General features: G+C 45.2%; 1 protein-coding gene and 1 long non-coding RNA gene across 2 annotated transcripts in view; both read left to right on the top strand.

Moving 5' to 3' along the window:
- LOC118510150 (serine-rich adhesin for platelets-like) overlaps positions 1 to 21,468 on the top strand; it is a 137,343-nt gene that overhangs the window by 95,340 nt on the left and 20,535 nt on the right. The gene's annotated exons all lie outside the window — the stretch shown is intronic.
- LOC118510152 lies at positions 5,771 to 8,066 on the top strand. Its single transcript, XR_004905977.1, has 2 exons — positions 5,771 to 6,002; positions 7,773 to 8,066. It is a non-coding gene; the product is annotated as an uncharacterized LOC118510152 (long non-coding RNA).

Genomic DNA, 21,468 nt, shown 5'->3' on the forward strand with positions numbered 1-21,468 from the left:
GAGCTTCATAGGAATAGAAGAGAAACCTGAGCAAACAACAACCTCCCCTCGGTGAGCCCGGGTTAGGGAGGCAAGGTCGAGCAGATGAGACAACCAAGAGAGGGGTCCCACCACTCGATGCGCCTATCTCTTGTACACGTCCGGATAAAATAGCGGATGCGTGCGGACGGCTATACGCACAATTCGGTACCCCAACATCGACGACGACTCCCGTGGTGAATGAGATTAGAATGAGCAAGTGCCATCCACGGCGAGTGTTCAAGTGGGTCCTGATGGTGGTTCGCGATCTCTATAGCCATGGCACGAGAGCCGGAGCGTAAATCATCCCGACGCGTCGACGGGATTCGAGCAGGAGCCAAAGGATTTCCTCCGGTGCGTCGGTCGAGCCTACCTCACACGTTCGCCGAGTGACCGTTTTGTTGGGTCTGTTGTTGGGAGTGTTGCTCGCTTGCTCTGTTCCACTTGCTGACTAGAACAGGACGGAAGGATTTTTGGTGATCCTGCCAAAATGTTCCTATTCGAGTATGTGTGTGTGTGTGTGCGTGATTGTCAGTTAAAATGATAATTGCATCAGCAAACGAATTACTACCTAAGCTAGCGATTTAATCTATTAAACGGTCTAATATGATGATTTGGAGGTACTCAGGACTTTAGAATAAAATTCATCAAATACGATGTACTAGAACTGAGTAGAAAATATAAATACTATTTTAAGCACAACATGATCCACAGGACAGGTACCTTAGTTACTTTCTTATTCGAATTTATAATCGGCGAACTATCTGATCAGTGGTTAGAGCTCTCTATTATCAGCGACACATTTAACTGGATCTTTAGATCCACTTCTACAGTCAATGTCTGTTTTGACACCGATTTGGACATACCGTCTCTATAATGAACTAACCGCTGACGATATATTTGGCCTAATATATCCTTTGCCCCTTCAAGTCAGAATTTACCGTATAACAGATAAAATTCAACTGAGAATTCTACCAAGACAGTGTATGAGTTTTGATAAGTCATACATCATCCGCTACATTCAATTCTTCAAATAATTTCAAAACATCGTCATTTTATTAATGATTAAGTGTCAAATATAAAGCAATACGGCCAGGCCTTTCTTTATGAATAAAAAAAAAGTGTCAAATATCCGGTTCTCCCGATGCTCCACTACAGTACAATGGGGAACCCTTTCCAATGCATCCAACCTGTTTTCCAAATGTCTGGCTGGTGGTGTTTTACCTCACTGACTGAAGCTGAATGAATCACATTGTAGCCGCATGTTCGCCACTTGTCAATGATAAACAGGATGTAAAATGTTGGGCGATTTCGAGTGCCAAAGCTCCCAGACAGCGACGCAATACACGTAAACACTTGCACCTAGACGGACCGGTTGTTTGTCAAGCTTTGTGTTTAATTCTTTTTGGCGCACCATCCATGTATCGCTCTAATTGTGTCACCACCGTCATGTGATAATGTTCAGTGATAATAGGTTAGCCAGCAACGAAAGTTAGGTTCAGGAATTAGCTTTCATTCATCGTAAAGTCGCAATTGATCGCCCGGTATGAATGGATTTTTGTTTACCGATCGTCGTCGCCCCAACCACCATAGTAGAAGATCCCAGCTCGGTGCTGCATTAACATAAACGAGGAAACGATCAGGGGAATAGAGTGGAAAACAAATCGACGAACTTCTTCTTCTTTTTTCGCTACCCCCTGATTTGTGAGAAATCGATGATAATGGTGGTGGGCTGCTGCTGCTGCTGCTGATCGCTGCAAAGGTAACACCAGTAGTTTCCATGCTCCCATGGAAACGGCTCACAGCCGGGTCTGGTTCGCTGTGTCTGTCTGTCTGTCTGCCTGCCTACTTGGATGCTTCAATGACAGCCGCCACACCGCTCTGACGTACATGTTTAGTCTCCTTTGATTGGGGCGGGAATGGGGTTGTGGGGCTGCGGAAAAGCACGGGAAGGGGTGGTTATGTCTGCGAATTTGCATGGGCGTAGGCAATGAAGAAGAAGCCGGTTGTCTGTTGTTTGAAAATTTCCTGTCTGGGACACGCTTCGCTCTCTTTTGTGCGCATCGCTCTCTCGCTCGCTCTCACCGGCCAGTGCTCTGATTCATCTCACGGACAGAAGCAGAGAGTTCTCTAAGCGCCATGTGTGTCGGGGGTTGGGGTGTCTGTCATAGAGCAAGAATGAAAAGACACGTGTTCAATGGGTTTGTCTAGCAGTCTATTTAATGAAAGCCAGGTGGTGGGGGGGGGGGGTGGGAAACGCTCACCTTTAAACGAGAAAAATCACATAATTCTACAAACACTGCAGTCTGCAGGTGTGAAGGAGTGATGTTAAATAAAATATTTAATTTTATTTTAAATCACATATTACAAGCAATTTCACCATCTTTTACAAGAAAGATAAAATCTAAAAAATAGAGTCGACAGACACCACAAGAACAGTTGTTGTTGTTGTTCGTCCGCTCGTTCTGAGCATCACAGACGCCCGACATTCGCCTTCCACCCCTAGTTATGCTGGTGTGAGTAGCAAGGCACCCGTTAATGAAGCGGGTATGCGCTGCCCGCGGGTTGCGGTCGGGGAAGGGGCATCGGGTGGTGCGGAGACAAAACGGAGCATTATTTGTGCGCGCCGACATAACACAGGAGGAAGAAAAAAAAACTCAACTCAACGCACCAAGTGTGTGCTCTTCTTGTCGGTCTGCTCTCGAGAGCTGGCTGGAACACTCACACCAATGCACGCTCCAGAAATCCAATACGCAATCGCTTGTCGGAACCGGAGCCGGGCCGGGGGTCGTGGGGTGTCTAGCCAAAGCAGGGGAAGCAGGCAAAGCAAATGCCCACACACACACACGCGCACGCACACATGTTTGATCATTGCGCATCATCGCATGAGGCTGGAATGGGAAGCCACCCGTCGAATGTCGTTTCGTTTCCACGGACCGGCGCTAGTGGAATGGAAATGTCTCGGATCGTCTCGCTCTTACGCCACCGTGAGGTTAGCAGGATTTGCTGTTGCGGTTACAGTAGGCTGGGAAAACTGGCTTGGAAGCACCGGCGTGTCGTGTCGCGCAAACGTCTCGTGGCGTGTCTGGCGAGTGGCAATGCCGTTTTTTTTGCTACGTCTCCTTTTGCTCGCACGCACACACACAGCTCGCCGTCTGCTGTAAGGATATATTTTGGCAGACGTTTCCTTTTTCATTTTTTCGGACTCTCACTCTCTCTCTCTCTCTCGCTCTCTCGTAACATTTTGCATAACACTTTATCCGTAGGAAAGGGTTTTTGCGATGCGATGGAGCAGCCTGGTCGGTGGTGAAAAGCGCTCTAGCGCACCAACACCAGCATGCAACAATCCGTCTGTGGTTTTGGGATTTTCTTTGGTTCCTCTCTTTCGCACGCTACAGCCTAGATTTTGGGGTGCGTTTATGCGAGCAAGAGAGAGAGAGAGTAAGAGGGAGTGTGAGACAGCAAGAGCATGAGAGACTTTTCACTGCTCTCTGATCATAACATTTGGCTGAAGTGTAAATGGTTTTCGAAAAATATGGGTTTTTTTAAATGAATGAAAATATTACCTAGCGTGCTAAAATTGATTTTAATTTCTTCTCATTGCAGGTAAGCATTTTGAAAGATTGAAGTACTTTTTGAATAATGTGAGTAAAAATGTATTTATTTTTTAGTTGCATATCTTTACAATACGACATCAGTCCGTAATAATAAATAAATAATAATAAATAGTTGCATATCTGGTGCTTCTATAAACTTATTAATCGAACGATAGTTTAAAATTTATTAATGTCAATATTTTCTGGCCTATTGACTTGTTTGAGAAGATGGAACAAATAGTCAGGTTCGTTACTACAACGAGAGGGAATCTCAAACATATAATCAAAACAAAATAAGGGAGTTTTAACGAGAAGTAAACCAGATTGAATAAAATTCAAAATTGATGGAAAAAGCTTTTGCGTCGCATTAAAAATATTACACGGGTTTTATCTCAACCCAAGGGATGCTGCAAAAGTTATAGAAACCCCAATATAATAAGGAAAAAAACTATAAAAAATTAAGCGAGTTGTATTATTTTTTTACTTTTTTAATTAATTATTAAGTAAGATGGCTCGTAACCATAATATCAATACATTAAATTTCTAGGTCTTTTTTTGTTTCATACGGCCTTAAATTGAGCTATTATAATGGATAGATTTTCCTAAGCTTGGGACTCAATTTGCTTTTGATAAAGGACTCAAGTCTAAAAACTAAATTTTTCTGCAATTTTGAAACGCATTCCTTCTGTTCATACTGGTAGGATAGTAATCATTTCACGAAGCAAGGCACTACGAGCCCTTATTTGAAGGTTGCAATTTTTATTCGCACTGCACTGCAACGGGCAGAGGCCTAAACAGAGAGGAGAAAACACCAATGTCGATATTTAGAACTGTCTAGACACAGTGTTGAGGAAACTAGGTTTTACCGGTTTGCCGAAGCGGGGTGAAAGGTGCGTCTCGGCACAGGTCGCAAGGGGTTTCCTGGGATCAGGCAGAAAATTTTGGACAAATATCCGTGCCGGGCAGGAATTTTTCATACACAAGGGTCCTGGTGGTGTCTGTTGTGCAAGGTTGTCATCCTGCTTTTTATTTGTTTTGTTTAGTTTCCTTTCGTAGGGGCTAGCATGTATTAATATTGCCCCTCACGTCTTTCCCTTCGTATTTCTCACCCAAACAATCAGTCCTTCTTGGATTCAGCCAACAACAAAAAATAGAGCCGCTTTCTTAGTCCAAGGGTGTCTCATCATCGACAGACTTCCAAAATGAAATTGTATATTTTTCTTTTCCCGTCGAAATTATTGCTCGTCCTGCATTCTGGATCCTTTCTGACCGAGTGGAGCATACCGATAGATAATTATAACCCGTCTGCGGTTTTTGTGGTCCATGACGTTCGGTGTCCTTTCGGTGCAAACTTGCCTAAGTAAAAAAACAAACACACACACACACGGCCGGGGACAGCCTAACGTCCGGTCCATTTGGCAGGATTTTGCAAAAACCCAGGTTGTCGGGGTTGTTGTTGTGTTGTGTGACGATTCGGGTCCATCCCCATCTCTGTCACACGCTACAGTCTCCCAAACTCCCAATATTGCTCCGTACCAACTCACCCTTGCACGTTCGACGAAGCTGTTGCGCCTTCTCGCGTACTCTCCAAGTGGCATTAAACGGTCGTACGTTCTTCTTGCCCGTGTTTGCTTTTTTTGGCGCCTTTACCACCAATGTAGCGTTTGTTCTTGGACATTTTATATAGCTGTGAGCATAACCCAAAACGGGAGACACCCGAGAGCAGAGAGAGAGCATAAAATTTAACCAAAAAAAGCGATGGTTGAGCATTTTACGAACCGAGCGGTCTATATGCGTGTCTCTGGCACGCGTTTGCTGCGTGTGCGTGAGATAGTTTCATCTCGACGCGGTACACTCTTGCTCACAACACGCCACGCCGGTGGGTTTGGAATGATGGGGCATAAATGGTGGCCATCACCACTACCAATGCGCGAATCTCCCTCCCCCTGGATTCGGTGAGCATAAAAATGCAAATTGCGAAAAAAAAACTCTCACAGCAACGCAAACATCGCGTGCTGCTTGCTCTTTCTAGCGACAAGCAAATTCGATCGCTTCCATCTCTTTCCTTTCTTGAATGGGAGCGATGTTGGACCGCACGCACGAGAGACTTTTTCATGCGGTGCTCTCGCGCTCTCTCGTGCTCGCTCAGTGTTCGCAGTCGCAGCCAGCCAGAGTTTCGTACGGTGAATCGAACGCATCCAACTGCATAAGCATTTCGTGACCGGACCGATGCGGATCCAGAAACCAGGTACAGCCGGAAACAAACCCCGTTTGGCTGTAAAACCAGCATCATCCCCGTGACGAGTCGTGACGCGGTCCACCAAACACGAACAAGAAGCGGTACCGTCCGGGCACCATTAAAAACAGCATTATCGCGGCTGCCGTGTGGTAAGCATAAACCGACCCGAAACTTCACACAGCGAAACAACCGTGCCTCGTGCAACTAAACAGCCGGATAGCCGAGTGTCCCCCCGCCGACATAAGTGCGTGCCTGTGTGTGTGTGTGTGCGTGTGACGCTTTGACAGCGGGAACAAGTGCACAAGTGCGGTAGCTAACGCTGCTATCGTTATCGACGCCTCCGGTTTTTATTTTCTTAAACGGGGAAAAAACACTATCCAGTGTGGCGGTGACTTCCCGAAAAACACGGTGGCCTAGGGCGGGTGGTGCATACCGCCGCGGGGTGGAAAAGTGCAATAAATGCTGCAGTGTGTGCCGCTTTTGCTGCCGAACAGTGCGCGCGTCATCATAATTTCACGGAACGCGCTCGCGCGCGCTCCTCCTATGTGTGTGTGCGTGTGTGTCTCGTACAAGTGAAGCAACCGAGAAACAACCTCCCGCAGCCAACGTCCGTTGTTAGTTTTTTTGCCGTGCTGTGTGTGTTTTTTTTACTTATGCTATTTCGTTATACGCCACTTACGCCAAACGCCGCCCATGGGAACGTCCTCCCGTGCGAAAGAAAGGGATAGAGCGAGTGAACGAAAAAAAAACAGACACCACAAATTGTCCACGAGATGATGGTTGCTGGCAGCAGTAGCAGCAGCAGCAAAGATAAAACAATTCCACACGTTACCGGGCAGCAGCATTATTAGTATTGGTAGGCTGTGCGTTGCCGCCGTGCGGTTTTAATTTGCTCGCTGTCGTGTGCCTTTTGCATACTGCCGTCATCGTGGCAAACCCTTTCGACCAGGCAGCATGCCGGGTTCATTCTTTGGGGCACTGGCCTACGAGAAATAAAAAAAAACACGGTGCGTGTGTGTGCGTGTTCCATGGAGAGCATGTGGAAACAAATGCTGCGTACCAGCAGCAGCAGTAGCAACAGTGTGTAACCCTTGACGCCATAGCAAGCAAACGAGCGAATGTTCACTAAACGGACCGACTGCAACACTATTTTGCGATCGCAGTACGCCTTGACTCACGGCAACTCGAACGCACCGAGCACATACACAGTGCGACAAACGGCAACCGCAAGCAAACGTCATCACTCCGGGAGCTGTGTGTGTGTGCGTGTGTGGCATTGCGTGACACTGTCGCCACCAGTTTTATTGTTTTTTTCGTTCGGACCATTCCATGCTGATGTGTGGGGGGCGAATCACTGCTGGTCAGTTTCCGCATCCGAATCCACATTCCTGATCCATGGCTTCGGAAAAGCTTAAAACACACTCCACGGTTGCATCCTATAAGTAAAAGCCATTGTTGGTGGCGATGCAATTTAGCGGAAGTTGCACCAGAAAGCGTCGTACGTGAAGTGCATCCGACCCTCGCCGGCGGGTTTAGAACGAAGAGCACAAGAATAAGAGGGACCGTTTTGCAACTCGCTCGAGAGAAACCTACCAAAAGCCTTACCGAATCCCACCACCCGGGGGTTTTGCATTATTCTTGCAAGCGTGTGTGTGTGCATTTTGTTTTGTAAAGAATATGCAGCACTTAAAGGTTGTTGTTGTCGACGGTGCAACGGAGAGGCGACGATGTTAAGCCATAGAACGGCGAGGACACTGCAGCCCTGTGTGTGATTTGATCCGGAATGCAGCCCCGGGAACGCGATGCACTGCTGGAAACCATGAGAGGGTCTGAACGAATCGAACGATCGAAGCAGGCGAAAGAACTTCCAACAGCCAACCACAACCGCACTCAGTTTGTCCTTTCGATGCAATTCCCAGCGTGTGTGTGTGAGAAATTGGTGTGAGTGCGTGTGTGTGTGTGTACCATAAAGAATGCCTAAACGTAGCTTGATAAGTCTTATCGCTAATTTTTAACGGTGGCTGTGCGTAGCAAAAAAAAAATGAAGGGAATGCTTAAATGCACCCGGTGTCCTTACGTGTGTGTGTGTGTGTGTGTGTGATCAGTGTTGGATGTAAATTTTCCTACCGGGCTGTGTGAGTGCAAGTGTTCTCCTTCTCACTTATAGTATCTACCCCTCAAAAGGCTCATAAATTGGTGTCGTGTTGAAGCTTAAAAAAAAAAAAGAAAAGCCGGAAAAGCCGTTTGTGAGATCGGGAAGTAAAAATCCGAGCAAGAAATTAAAGAGAGTTGAAAGGAAAAAAAGTGCATCAAAAAGCTTTAAAGCCGGCATGTGATACATGAAAACGTGTGTTTGTGTGTGTCTGTGTTTCTGTGAGGGAGATTACAGCCGAGTGTGTGTGTGCCGAGTGCGGTGTGATTAACGAGAAATCAACGGAAAGCAAGAATTTTCCAAACCTCGCCACACTCGCCTGCTTTCTCGCGCTAATCCGTGCAGTTACACGTGTCCTACCGACGTGGGGGTGGTGAAGAAACGCAATCATACTAATCAAAACGGGCAGGAAAAATCTTCCTCGTGCTCCACGTGAGCGTTTCTGTGAGCATTTTTACTTGGCTGAATGTTTGCGTCTGCCAATCAATCAAAGCAATCGGTGGAAAAAGTGTGGCATCCAACGCAACGGTGGCAGTGACGCAACGAGGTACGGCGGGGTTGGGGCTTATAATGATGGGGGAAATTTAAGAAATGGTCTGTCGAGAGATAACAGGTGGTTTAAGTCGAGCAAGGTGCTTTCTTTATGAAGAATAATATGATTTGATTTAGGCTTTTAGTGAATGTCAGAAAGCCTTGGATTTAAGGCAGCTTCCGATGGGGTTTATCATCATGAAACATGAACATTGATAAGCTTATATTGTTTTATCCGGAATGCTGACTCAGTTTTAAGAAATACATACCATACATGAGGAGACGTTAAAAGAATCAGCATTCGGGTGGAAGATAAAAATCTTAAACTTGAGAGATCTTTATCAATACTCGAGCTTGAGGTTCTCTACGAGCTTAATAAGCCAACCGAATTTATAGCATTACTACGGATAAGAAGCACAACTGAAGGAACTGTTGATCAGGATCCGGATCTAATGATCGTCTAAGGTTGTATGGACTTCTAGACAATCAATTGTGGTGTCTAGTATCAATTGATGTTGCAGGATTTATTTTGGACTATTTTGTTCCATCGACAGGCAACTGGATCTCGCTGGGTTTCAAAATCCATTATTATTGGTTAAAAGATGAATGCCCTTAACGAATAATTAAAACTGCCAACTTCCAAGTGGCCAACTCTCTCTGAAATAATGTGAAATGACGACTTGAACCTCTGACGACTGAGAACCCATTCAACCTAAAGGAAGGATTAACAGGCACATCGTACTGTCCTATTTTGTACACTAATAAAAACTATTTTGAAATATCGTAAAGCTGCTAAACAAATCGTTTAGCTAGTCTGTGAGGAATGTAGGAAGACGGGGAAAAAAAGTAATACAAAACCGTACCAATGTTGGGGGAATAACCCGAGAACGCATTCTTTCGTTGAAGCGTTTTAAGATAACAAAGTAGGAACAAGGTCTAATCTCGTGGTTGATTGTGGCCGATGTGGATGTGCGCTTGTGTGGTTAGTCCCCGCGTCTGGCTGATAACTCGTTTTGACGTCTGTGGGGCACTCGACCGGCGACTCAGACGATTGATTTTCAAAGTCCATTCATACCACGCAGCAGTGGTGGCAGAAGAATGGGGGATCGAACGGTATCACACTTTACTTTTTCTTGTTCTGCTCGATCCACTTGCCACCATACCAGTAATTGGCGCCTATTTTGCCAATGTTTAGTATCACTCGGTATGTGAGAACTGTGGCGTTTTTTTGTTGTGTGTGGCCCTCCTTATTTTTACATCTGAAAGATGTGGCATCACTTCTCCGACTCGGCCAACTGTGGTACAGACGATAGGAATTGGCATTATTAATGAAGAAGCTGTTCCTTAAAATAGTAAACATTTCGTATGCGTTCAACATCCCCGATGCCGAGCTGTATCTACATTGACATTATACCATATGGAAAAACATCGTCTAGCGATGTCTCATCCCTCGTCACTCCCCCCAGTTACCATCCTCCCCCCGCTAGGCCTTCCTTTGAACCGTTAAAAAAATACAAACCTGTCTGTCATTTGGCACACGATCAGCGACGCCGCCTGCGAAGACGATGGCTTGGTGGCATAGAGAACAGCCGACAGAGAGATAGAGAGAGAGAGTATGCGAGCAGCCCTCAAGTAATGCGCGTCTGGCATCTATCTTCTCCCTGGTCGGTTGGCGATAAAAGCAATAAACGTTCCACAGCCTATCTCTCGGTCGCGTTCCGTGTTCCGGGGTGCGGTATTTTTCCTTCACGCGCAAACCTCCTTGAGTAAAGGAAGGAAGCAACACCAAGCAAAAAAAAAAAAAACAGCACATCCACACACCCCATCACTCGAGACTCGGGCGGTTGCTGGTAGCGAGCCAGACATAACAACAATGTTCTCACAATCGGCGCGACGACGCGCAAACCTTGCCTCGGTTTCACCCCAGCTTGCGACCCTTTGTTTTTTTTTCTGCGTTGCTCCACGTCGTCCATCCACGCCAGTGTCTGCTGATAAGGGCGTCTGTGTCTGGATCCGTTTGCGCAATGGATCGCCACGCCAGTGGTGGACTCTGGACGTGTGTGATCGGCGATAGTAGCAAAGAATGCCACCCCGGCCTTTTTTGGAAAAATAACGTTGAGGAGAGAGAGGTGTGGTTCGATCGAGCTGGGGCGAAGACAAAGTTAGCGTAGTGATAAGGTGGTTGCCGCCGCGGTCTACGACAAGTGCTAATTGCTACTACCATTACATGCACTTTTTTTTTTGCTTATATTCGCCATCGTCGTAAATGACATACGATCGGCAGAGAAAAACAACCATGTTGTTTTTGGCGATTAATGGGCTGGGAGACATCTTTAATTTGGAGGATTTTTTTGTCGAGCTGATTTGTAGATTTTTTTCTTTCTGATAATAGTGTCTAGTTTGATTTCCTTCACTATTTAGAGTAAACACAGTGGCAAACAAAGCATTGTGAAGCTAGTTTCGGTTATGATCGAATAGCAAAATGGCTCTTCTCAACTTCCAAAAGGTTCAAAGAAATTTTTGAAGATCTTCTTCTTTGGTGGCAGTACAACCTCGAAAGGTCTCGGCCTGCCATTTCTGGCTTTCTGTGACTTCATTTTACCCATAGCAAGGTAGTCAGCCCTGCGTACGGGGAGGCGGTCCGGATGGGATTTGATCTCCGGTCCTGCCGTGTGAAGACTGCCGCCTCGGCCACCGGATTACTTCAAAATATTGGAACAGATTATTATATGAAAATAACTCAATTTCTTCAGAGACCCTTCCTGCCTGCTGAGCCAAGGGGAAAATCGCGTCAAATAAGCCTGACTGAATGTTTCGTTTGGATATCCTAAATTACCCATAGCTGGGATTTTTTCGAAAACTATTATTTTATAGAACTATTGGAAACAAATTCAACTATTGTCGAGGGAACTATCTAATAAACTTCTAAGCATTCCCACTAAAACATTATCGTCCTTGACAGTGGAGCAACTGTTCGATGTCCTCTTTTACTCTTAAAAGATAACTACTTAATTTGAGAATCCTTTACTTCTTCCAAACCTGCTCGATTATGCGAATTAGTACGGTTGAACCATGTTTTCTCCTCCTTTTTTTGGACCAAGTGGTGTTTTCCTGCGAGGAATGCATAATTAGTATTTTAGCATCATTCCAGTAGCGCCAGCGTCCAGTGGTTATGCGGGTGTCCTTGGCAAAAATTGCATCACAAGACCTAGTTAGTCGATCCCAGTCCCCAGACCGCAGCATTTCTGTCGGTTTACTGTATTTTGTGTTTTCTTCTTCCTACACTCAAAATTGTGGGCCACAGCGATAACAGGCGTACCGACGAGGACACTAGTCGGTCGTTCGGTCGGTGTATGATAGTGCCGAGTCGTTTTTAAGGTAATTACGCGGGTAATTAGCGGGTGGCATTGAAGCCTTCCCTTCGTTAACATTGCAGCAGGTTTCGGGTTTGGGGCTAATGGGTTTGGATGCATTTCACTCCGTATGATTTCACTTTCCTGTGATATGGAGCTGTAAGAAGCTTTAAAAGTGAGTAAGATAAGTAGTGTGACACCATTACAGATGCGATGGGCAGAAGGGGTTGCTTGATGAGGGAACAAAGCTCTTCAGATAGAATTTTTGTGCAGAATACAGAATGCAGAAAACATCTTAAGGATAAAGATTTGTAGAAAGAAAATTTATCTATTTTTAATTGATTTTTATCATGCCTTCTTTCTAGAAGTAATTTCTAGTTTTTGACCATAAACCTAACTTTGGCTGAGACCTAGCTATTCCGGTTCCGTTTTATGATCGTCGTAATAATCTGTTTAAAGTTAATTAGTTTCACTGTCACGATCAATATGGTTGCTCGAGGGAATCGATACATGAATAGGTCCAATGGGTTTATAGACCAACTTTAAGTACGGCTTTCGACCATTATTACCGCGCACCGTATAATAGAGGCACGTACATCCAATTGCACTCGCGGAGCAGTTATGCTGAAGGTTTTGTTCACGTTTTATGATTCCTTACCCATGTCCAGCAATCGCATTCAACCATTCTTACATCTTTCCACATCTGTGAATCAACAACAGACGGCCTAAGGCTGTGAGTTGTGGCAAAAAGTTCAACAAAAATCGCACCACCATCGTTTCGCTTTCGGTCCCAAGCGGAAGGTCCAGATCGGATTCCATTCAGTGCCCACAGAAGTGCCGTTCGGTTCAGAAATGTCGTTAAATTTTACGACCGTATTCTTCTCCTATAGCGGCCATTTTTTTTCCTGCCGAAGCGAAAAACACGCTGTCCATCGCCTTGCGTTGTAAATTCGCATCGAAGAAAAGGCATTTTATTGAAATTGCAACCAATGGCTGAGATGTTTCAGGCGGCAAGTTTCGCCATTCAGATGATAGGAAAAGGCAACCCAACCACATAACCTTTCTCCAGACCAGTGTTTTTTATTTTTCGAAGCCCTAACTTAATTTTCATGCCAGCTGCAAGCAGGCAGGAAAACCGAAATTCATTTCAAGGAAGGAATCCGCCTCGGCCGGTACCTTCGCCGGTTTTGTCCTTGCTGGTGGCGTCGTCGGCCGTGTAAGAGATGTCAACGACCTTTCCCATGCTTCTTCAGTTTCACTAATAAACTGCCACCCACAAATCCACAACCCGCAGCAGCAGCAGCAGCAGGTTCACACCAACACCGGCACACATTAGCGTCTGACACCAATACACGCACATTGTCTAGTCAGTTTTTCACTAGCCGATCGAGGCATGGAAAAAAGGGCCCCCAAGATATTAAACACAATATTGTTATTTGGAGTTTATCACATCAAAACAAAAAGCTGTTTGTTATTAGAAGCATTTGCTGTACCTCTTAAGCAGGTGTCGGTGTGCCTTATTATCCGACTCGAAGCTAGTCCTAATGTTGCTTACCAAACACTTATCAATCCTTGCTTCGACTCCTTCCAAACATCACACGCATCGCGTGTTTGTCTGTGTGAGTCGTTTTGTGTGTGTGTAACTTTTCCTAGGCCTTTTCCAGTTGGTTGAACCCGCCGTGGGTGGACGCCACATGCGAAGTGGAAGAAGAACAAACAATGGGGACATAAAAAGCCCTCCGCAGAACACCACCATGTTATACGTGTGTCTGTGTGTGTGTTGGTATGTTGGCATCTTTTTATGTTTGATTATTTTCTCAGCCTGTCCATGTGTGGGTTTTTCGCCAGAGCCTACTATACATTCGCGCCATTTATAATGTCGTTTCCATCGTCACCATCACACGTCCTTCCGGTGGTTGGTCCTTTTTCTCGGGGCGCGTCCTCGTGTAAGCTGGAGGAGTGTGGATAGGACCGGGCGGACAAAGGACAAAAAACAAACCTACCCTAAAGTCAAAGTCCTTTTGATGGTGTTTCGTGCTCGTGGTTGCAAGAAAACACACACACACAGTGGCCAGAATTGGTTTCGGTCAAAGTTGAAGGAACTTTGGCGGGTTTTTCTTTTTCTGGTTCCTGTTGAAGAAGGCTTTCGGAGTTCGTGCTGGCTTCAGAGGTTGGACAACGAAATCTAGATATACGAAGAAAGCGACACGGGTTGTCTTTGTTAATCGAAAAGGCAAAAAAGCATTCCCGGAACAACAAACAGTTCCAAGAATTGAGTATATTGGTTGCGTGGTTAAGATGAGTCCAGGAAGCCATTTTCTAGCAAGCATTACAGGTTGTTAAGCCAGATAGAACAGAGATAGAGTTGAGGAGAATTCAACAATTTAAGTTGTCTTCTATTTTAAGAATCAAGAAGAATTACTTTATAGATTTTTACAAATTCCGAGACTTCTGCTTATCAAAAAAAAAAGGTAAATACAGAGCGGATTTAAAACAGCTCCAGGCCAATGTATCGTCTTCTATACTCCACTTAACCTCTGGCTTGAAGTCTTGCAGAGTGAAAGACCTAAAAGAGGAAAAAGGCTTTTGAAAACATTTCTAGCCAATTGCAGCTTGACAGGGCCAGGGTTCAAATCCCATCTGGGCCGTTCCCCCATAGTGAGGACTTTCTATCCATCTATACGGTATCAATAAGTCTAGTAAGCTAGAAATGGCAGGCATTACCTAAGAGAATTATATTGCTTACCTCCTCGAGACTTGGCCTTACATACATTTGAAGTAAGTTGTATCTCAAGTAACAAAGTCTTTCAAGTCTTTAAGAGTTCATAGAGTTCAACTTTAGCCACAAGAATTCCCAACTCCAACAATATCCCTGCATATTGCGACTGCCATCGAAGCATCCAGGCTCTAAAATTGTCACCTGCTGCTTAACGAACATTCGACGATGGCCACTAACGATGACCCGCCCATCCTCGTCCATCCATCCTGACTGTGGCTGATGGTTAAGCTTCAATTCTTCTCGCACCGTCGCTCGTTAGCTCGTTAGAGAATTATCATCCACGATGCAGCTAATTAAGAATGCGCGTAGGAAAGCATTCGCGCGCCCATCCCCAAAAACCCGTTTATGGCCGGGTTTGTACGGGGTTTTGTATGGGCTTTCGGCCATTTAGCTGCATGATTTACTGCTCGCCCAAGCTAAAGAGTGAGCGCTTTCGGGGAGCTGGAATCGTTTCGAGAAATCGGTAAATGGTTGATTTTAATCGATAGTTTTCGGTGCCTTTAAAGTGCATTTTAAATCATGCATTAATTAGCGTAATTCTCTCCTTTTTTTTTAGTTAGCGAAGGAAGAGGATTGAAAAGCGCTGTAGGGGTTTGCTGTTTCAAAGGCTTGTTAGGAGGTTATAACTCTGTGGGAATAGCTGGGACAACAAAGTCTTAACAGACCTTTTAGAGTCAAATTTAGCATGCAGGATGAGTTTATGACTTCGTTTTGCAAATTAAGCGGCAAACCACAAACAGCATCATTAGAGGAATTAGGTGCAATGAGCGTCGGTAACAAGGCTCTATCACTGCATCGCTTTAAATGGTTAATCGAGTTGCATAATGCACTGATAAGTTGGCCCCATCTTCCGTGCTACGCAAAATATGGTTTGTTCACCTCGCTCTAGACAGTCCACCCACCGTCCCCCACGACTCCGAGACACTCTATTGCGTAAGTGAATAATGAACGAGTCGGGCCCAACCAGCCAACCAGCCAGCCAAAAAAACTGCTGCGCAAAGCCGAAAAACTGCATTTATCCAATTAAACTCGTTACCGGCCTTCAAAAAACCGACGGAACCGATGGAACAACGCACCATTTTCGGAACCGTCGGCAATTGTATGAGGTACACACGCCTGCCCGGTGGTGGTGTTTTTTTTTTGTGCTCCACGCCGGCTGCCAGTTCACGGTCGGCCAACGGTGAGCGAAGCGAATCATGCCGCAGACAAATTTCTTCACCGATCTGCATTGTCCAAAGAAAAAAATAAAACAATTCGAAATCTGCACGCCACCACATGCATGTCCGGTTGTGGAGTTGCATCTAGCGGCCGTTGTTTTTTTTTTGACAGCCAACCTCCTTCATGTGCGAATTATTGTCATTTTTTAATGGCCTCAGCATCCAAACGGTACCACTGAAACCGCTCCGCCCAGAAAGCTGATTGACGAAAGCGTACCGACAATGGGACGAATAAAAGTCACTTCACGACCATCACCACCGTTGCATCTGGCGTGTGGAGCCAGATTTTTCGGTGCAAATGGGGGGGGGGGGGGCGCAAAGAAAGAAGTGACCAAAGAAAAAAAATCGCAACTCCCTGCTCGAGGGCATCCGTGATTATCCAATAAAACGGTCACTGACTGATTTCTCGTGTCATTTTCTCCCATTTTGGGGCGCTTTCGGACGAGTGTCTTTCGGTGGCGGCTGGTTGGTTGCAATCAATTTCCTGTTTTTTTTTTTGTGTTGTTGTTGTTGTGTGCCTTCGCTTTTTCGACATCCTCCGCGACATTGTTGCGAAGGGGTTGGGTTTTTGGGTCTGTGGTTCGCTCGCAAACCGTTGTCATTGCTTGAAACATCTGCGCACCCCCATCACGTGTTTTGATTGCGTGCGGGACTTGCCTAACGTCTGGAGGCCTTTCCTGTGCATCAGCTCTCACGTTGGGACAATGGCCCTTTGGGCAATGGCAGCCACGGGTAGCCAAATTTGGTTTGCGGGTTATTGGAACTCTGCGGGGCGCCTCATATTTCCTGCACTGTCAGTCGATTTTTATCTGTTGCTGGGGGTTGAAGCTTTTCGGTTTTTTTTTCCAAAGTAGCTTTACCGAAGAGATGCTGAAAAGCATAAAGTTCCACAACTGCAAAAAAGCATTTAAAAAACGACAACCGGGGAATCGACTCGGCTCACGATCGAACCTCCGGAGTGAAGATCGAGCATCCAAGTTCAGGCTCTCTACACCAAAAACTGAAAGGAGGAAGGTTCTCTAATCTAGAGGAAGAAGAGTTTAGGAGTTAATCTAGAGGAAAAAGAACGCTAGTTAAACTTCAGTCAAACATTCCGAAAATCAAGCGGTATGGAAGTGACTGCTAAGACTAATGCTATGCGGTGGTTGTCGGTCTCTAAAACTTGGTCTAAAACATGGAAACTTGGTTCTAGTTGGAAAGGTATTGCTGCGGCCTCAAGATATTTCTCAGATACTATTCAACAAATCGGGGGAATAGCATCCAAAAACAAGCGATAATATCTTCAAGTTAGTTAGCTCTCTGGTCGAATGGTCCTCACTGGATCTATGTGATGCTCCCCACAAACTTATGCTTCATCACTCAAAACCCTAGCTAATTCGTTTTCTTCCTGCAACTCTTCCAATATCTCTCACTTTTGTTGCTTTACACGGCAGCCAAAATTTGCAATCAAACCAAACGCCAAAAACGACCAACATAAGCCCTCGGTTTCTTATATCTAACCGCACAACGGGAGACACACACACACATGCTCGTTTCGCTCGTGGAGTAACGCAATTCGGCCCAACTCTCCATTAAAACGTGTCGTCGATCGTGTGTGTGTATGTGCTCCTAGTGTGTTGCAGCGGTAAAGGCCCCCCCCTAGCGCTAGTAGTACACTTCCCCGTGATGAAACGCGCCTCCTAGAGAAATACGTAGAGAAGGCCACGGTTCGGTCACGGTTCTTGACTTCCACCATTTTTTTTCCGTTCGTTCGTTTTTCGTCTGTGCTTTTACTGCAATACTCCGCCAGGCCTTGCTATTCCCATTCAATTCGCGGAGGTTTTACTGTCGCTCTCTCTCTCTCTCTCTCTCTCTCTCTCTCTGTCTCTCACTTCTCTCTATTATTGTTGTGCTGCTGATGCTCATTTGTAATGCTATGCTGCTAGGGTGGGCCATGGCGTTTCTGCCCATCTATCCTATGTCCGCCATTACACCCTGCCCGCTGCCCCGATGTTCCTGTTCAGCGGAGAGAATAATGTGAGATCCGCGAAGATTCGCCCGCCATAGGCCCCGTACGTCGTTACGTTCGGGGCAAGTGGATGTCTAACCGGAAAGTAAGCGGCGCAGCCCCGGTGTATCTCGGTTTTGCCGGTGAGCATCAGCAGCAGCAGCACCAGCCATCAAGCGCGATTCGTGCCAGTGGTGTGTGCCTATGATGATGTTGCCTCTTGAGTTCGCAAATTTTTTTTCGCGCATAAAAAATTACGCCCGAGAACAGGCTCGGGTGGGGAGACATAGGAAAGTCATTCACCCCTAACGGCTGGAGTTTTGGGTAGGTGATGAAACTACGATCGATTTGTTTGGCGATCGAGTGGCTGGCGTATGGCGGACAACGACGGAACTATCGAAGCGTACCGGTCCTTCTTTGGACCGTTTGATAGCCAAAATGTTTGTTTCCTGTATATTAATCTCGACACCCGCAGTGGTGATCAATTCCGAACCCACAAAAAAAAAAACCGCGCCTGTCACTATACGAGACTCTCGGCTCGGCTAAAATTGTCTTGATGTATGGCATAATTTAAAATTCATTCATCGGTTCGGGCATTTGTGCTCTAATGCGTCACAGACGACACGCGAATAGGGCAGCGAAGCGTTACATGGAAACATTGTAACTGAGCTGTTTTTTATTTTGGGTTTGAAGATCGAGGATTAAAATGAGGACTATGAAGACCATTAATACCAGGGAAAACGTGGAAAAAATGAGGATCACTCCATATTGGGAAGGCTTTTATTTTCTGTAGGGGATCTGAATTTATATTTATATTTGTTAAATGTTTTGAGAACACTGACAAAAAATCAATTTAAGGCGAATGTTTTTCATCTTCCAAAGTATCATCTTTGGTGTAAGCGTTCCTTCAACTTCAGTTCCATCTCAGGACCTTTTTCCTCTACCTATGTATTTGTGTGACACAGTCGTACACCTCTTCCGGAAAACTCTTGTGCTTACCTCAACCTTACCATCCTAACCATTTTCGCGTCCCATTCCTGGCGTCGTCCACCAACAAGCGAACGACCGTTTTGAGCTCCCACCAAACCCGTCCGTTTGGCCATCTTTCCGGTCGACTTGCGACAGTTCGATAGATTTATTCCGTGGCACCATTCCGGTGCGCCAACGCTTCCCGCCTTCCCTATCCCCGGGGATGCCATTCTATTTTTTCCTGCCTGTGTATGCCTGGACATCCGGACAATGCAAAAAGACGCCCGGAAAGTATAGACTGCGAGCGAGGACCACGCTAGGGCGCTTACCAGCGGCTAGCGATTTTTGTGTGAAATTTGTTATTTTTTATTAGATTTCATTTCCTTTTTCGTCGAACTGTTTGACAGTTTCTCGCGCTCACTCACTTCCCGAGAGTCGTGTGCCGGAGGGACAAATGATGCTGATCGCGTCGTGATTGTTATGTGCGCCGGTTCGTTCGAGATCTGTGCCCGGGTTGGCCATGAACCAATAATACTTAAAAAAGCACACTCACTCGCATAACACGTACGGGGTGGCCTGCATTTCTATTTTCCCTGCCCTCTTTTTTCGGTATCTGTGTGTGGTTTTGGGCGGGTTTTTTTTTCTAAATGCTGGGATATTGCAGAATTGATGTTTTCCCACTTGTTCCATCCCATCAGTTGCTCATCAGTTCGCGGTGTTCAATGGCAAAAGTACATGCAAACGAGTTTGGTGGAGACTTCCGTTTTTTTTGGCGCTTTTTTTTATTCCCTCATGTGGCATAATAATAATATATTGTCGGTCCACCCCCTCCTTCTACCCCTCCTCCCCCCCGTGCAAAGCCGAAATAAATCGTGTGAGCACACACAAACGCTGAACAGAGAGTAATTGTGTGTGCGAGAGTGCAATGCAGTGGTGTGCCGTGTTTGGCAATGGCAATTCGCTTAGCTACGGGGCCAGACGGAACAAACTTAAACCCAGGGCCTCCCCCCCCCAAAAACCAGCCGTTTCGTGTGGCCTCGATAGACGGAAGTGTCGAAAATGTCCTCGGTTTGTCCGTCCGTCTGTCTGGTTGGCTGGCTGGCTGGCTGGTTGTCTGTCTGCCCTTCAAAATGTGACCGACCGAACACAGATCACAGTCCTCCAATGTGTGTTTGGGGGTCGGGATGGGGTGGGTTCGTCGCTTGTGTCAGTGTGTGTGTGGTTTGGGTGTTAGGTAATAAAAAAACGAATGAATGAGACTCATTTCGTTGCATGACGACGTCCCCATTGCTGTCCGTAGTTCCGTCTAACCGCACTGGGGCAAATTACCCGGTACATTGAGGTTAGTGGAGAGCAATTGCATTAGTAGCGACGAATAATACGAGTACGGTGATGGATTAGGTGCCATAAAATAATTGTCCAATATTGATGAGCCACGAGCGAAATGATGCAACCTCGATTATCTTGTCCGGGTTTTTTGTTTACGGTGAAGGTCAGTAGAAAATCTACATAAGTTGATGTAGATAATCAGTTTCGATCGAAACGGGAAAGGATTGATAAAAGAGTGTTAGTTCATAGTTTTGAAGTCTTATTTTTTTCTATTTAACTTTGAATGACTGTCAAATTTTTGGTGCTATTTATTCATTTATTAAATTATATTTTTACTTAAGAAATTCGTCTGCCATTAAGTGCTGGAGCACCTATAATCCTTGTAAAAAAATGCTTTGGTCCAAAATCTAGCTTTCTTGGGATTGAAAGGCTTTCCCTTAACGTTAATTAAATTTTGAGGCTTCAAGGAAAACTTGAAGTATTTACAGGGCTTATCAATCTTTACAACTAGCATTAGAATAGCGATTAGAACATTGCTGAAATTAAGATGAACAGCATTTACCGACTCCGAGCTCACATTAAACAAATGATAAGAAAAATTCAACTCCATTTTTGTGTTGGTTATTCAGTTAGATTTTTTGCACATTTTTGTAAGGGTTAAATATTTTTATTTAGTTTTAAATCTTTTTCTGGGTTAGCTCTTTTAATTACTCATTATTCATTATTTTTAACTTCTAAAAAAAAAACAACAAGCAGAGTTACAAAGGTCTGAGCTTGAATATTTGTTCAAAAAAATTTTGGTTCTTCTTAGAACTGTGATTTAGTTCATCTGAAGCATAATTCAATCATATTTCATTTATAAATGATAAAGAAAGGCGTTTGAAAATTTAAACTGGTTCCAATGGCCACAGAATGAGGAACATTTAATTTTCGTATCCAATTAAGAAGTGGATACCATTTATTTATAGTACTTTTATTTTGTATTTCAATGTCAATTAAATTGGAAAAAGTATCATCTCTTCAACTTGTTATATAAAGCTAAGATGCCTTGGCCTGACAGCAGTTGCACCGCAAAACGATGCCTCGATTGTGTCGTCTATGTTGGAGATTTCTTCCCCGTTTGCCTTCTTTTTTTCTTCCTTTGCCACTTCTCCAGCGGCTGTCGCGTCTGCTAGCGAAGAAAAGTTTCGCGACCTAAATATCGATTTTTACCCCACGGTACAAACCCTCAGCGCCACCGTCACCATTTTCTAGCCGGCGGTATCATCTCCCTCTCTCTCTCTCTCTCTCTCGCTCAC

The sequence above is a fragment of the Anopheles stephensi genome, chromosome 3 (assembly GCF_013141755.1).
Source record: "Anopheles stephensi strain Indian chromosome 3, UCI_ANSTEP_V1.0, whole genome shotgun sequence".
NCBI classification, from domain to species: Eukaryota; Metazoa; Arthropoda; class Insecta; order Diptera; family Culicidae; genus Anopheles; species Anopheles stephensi.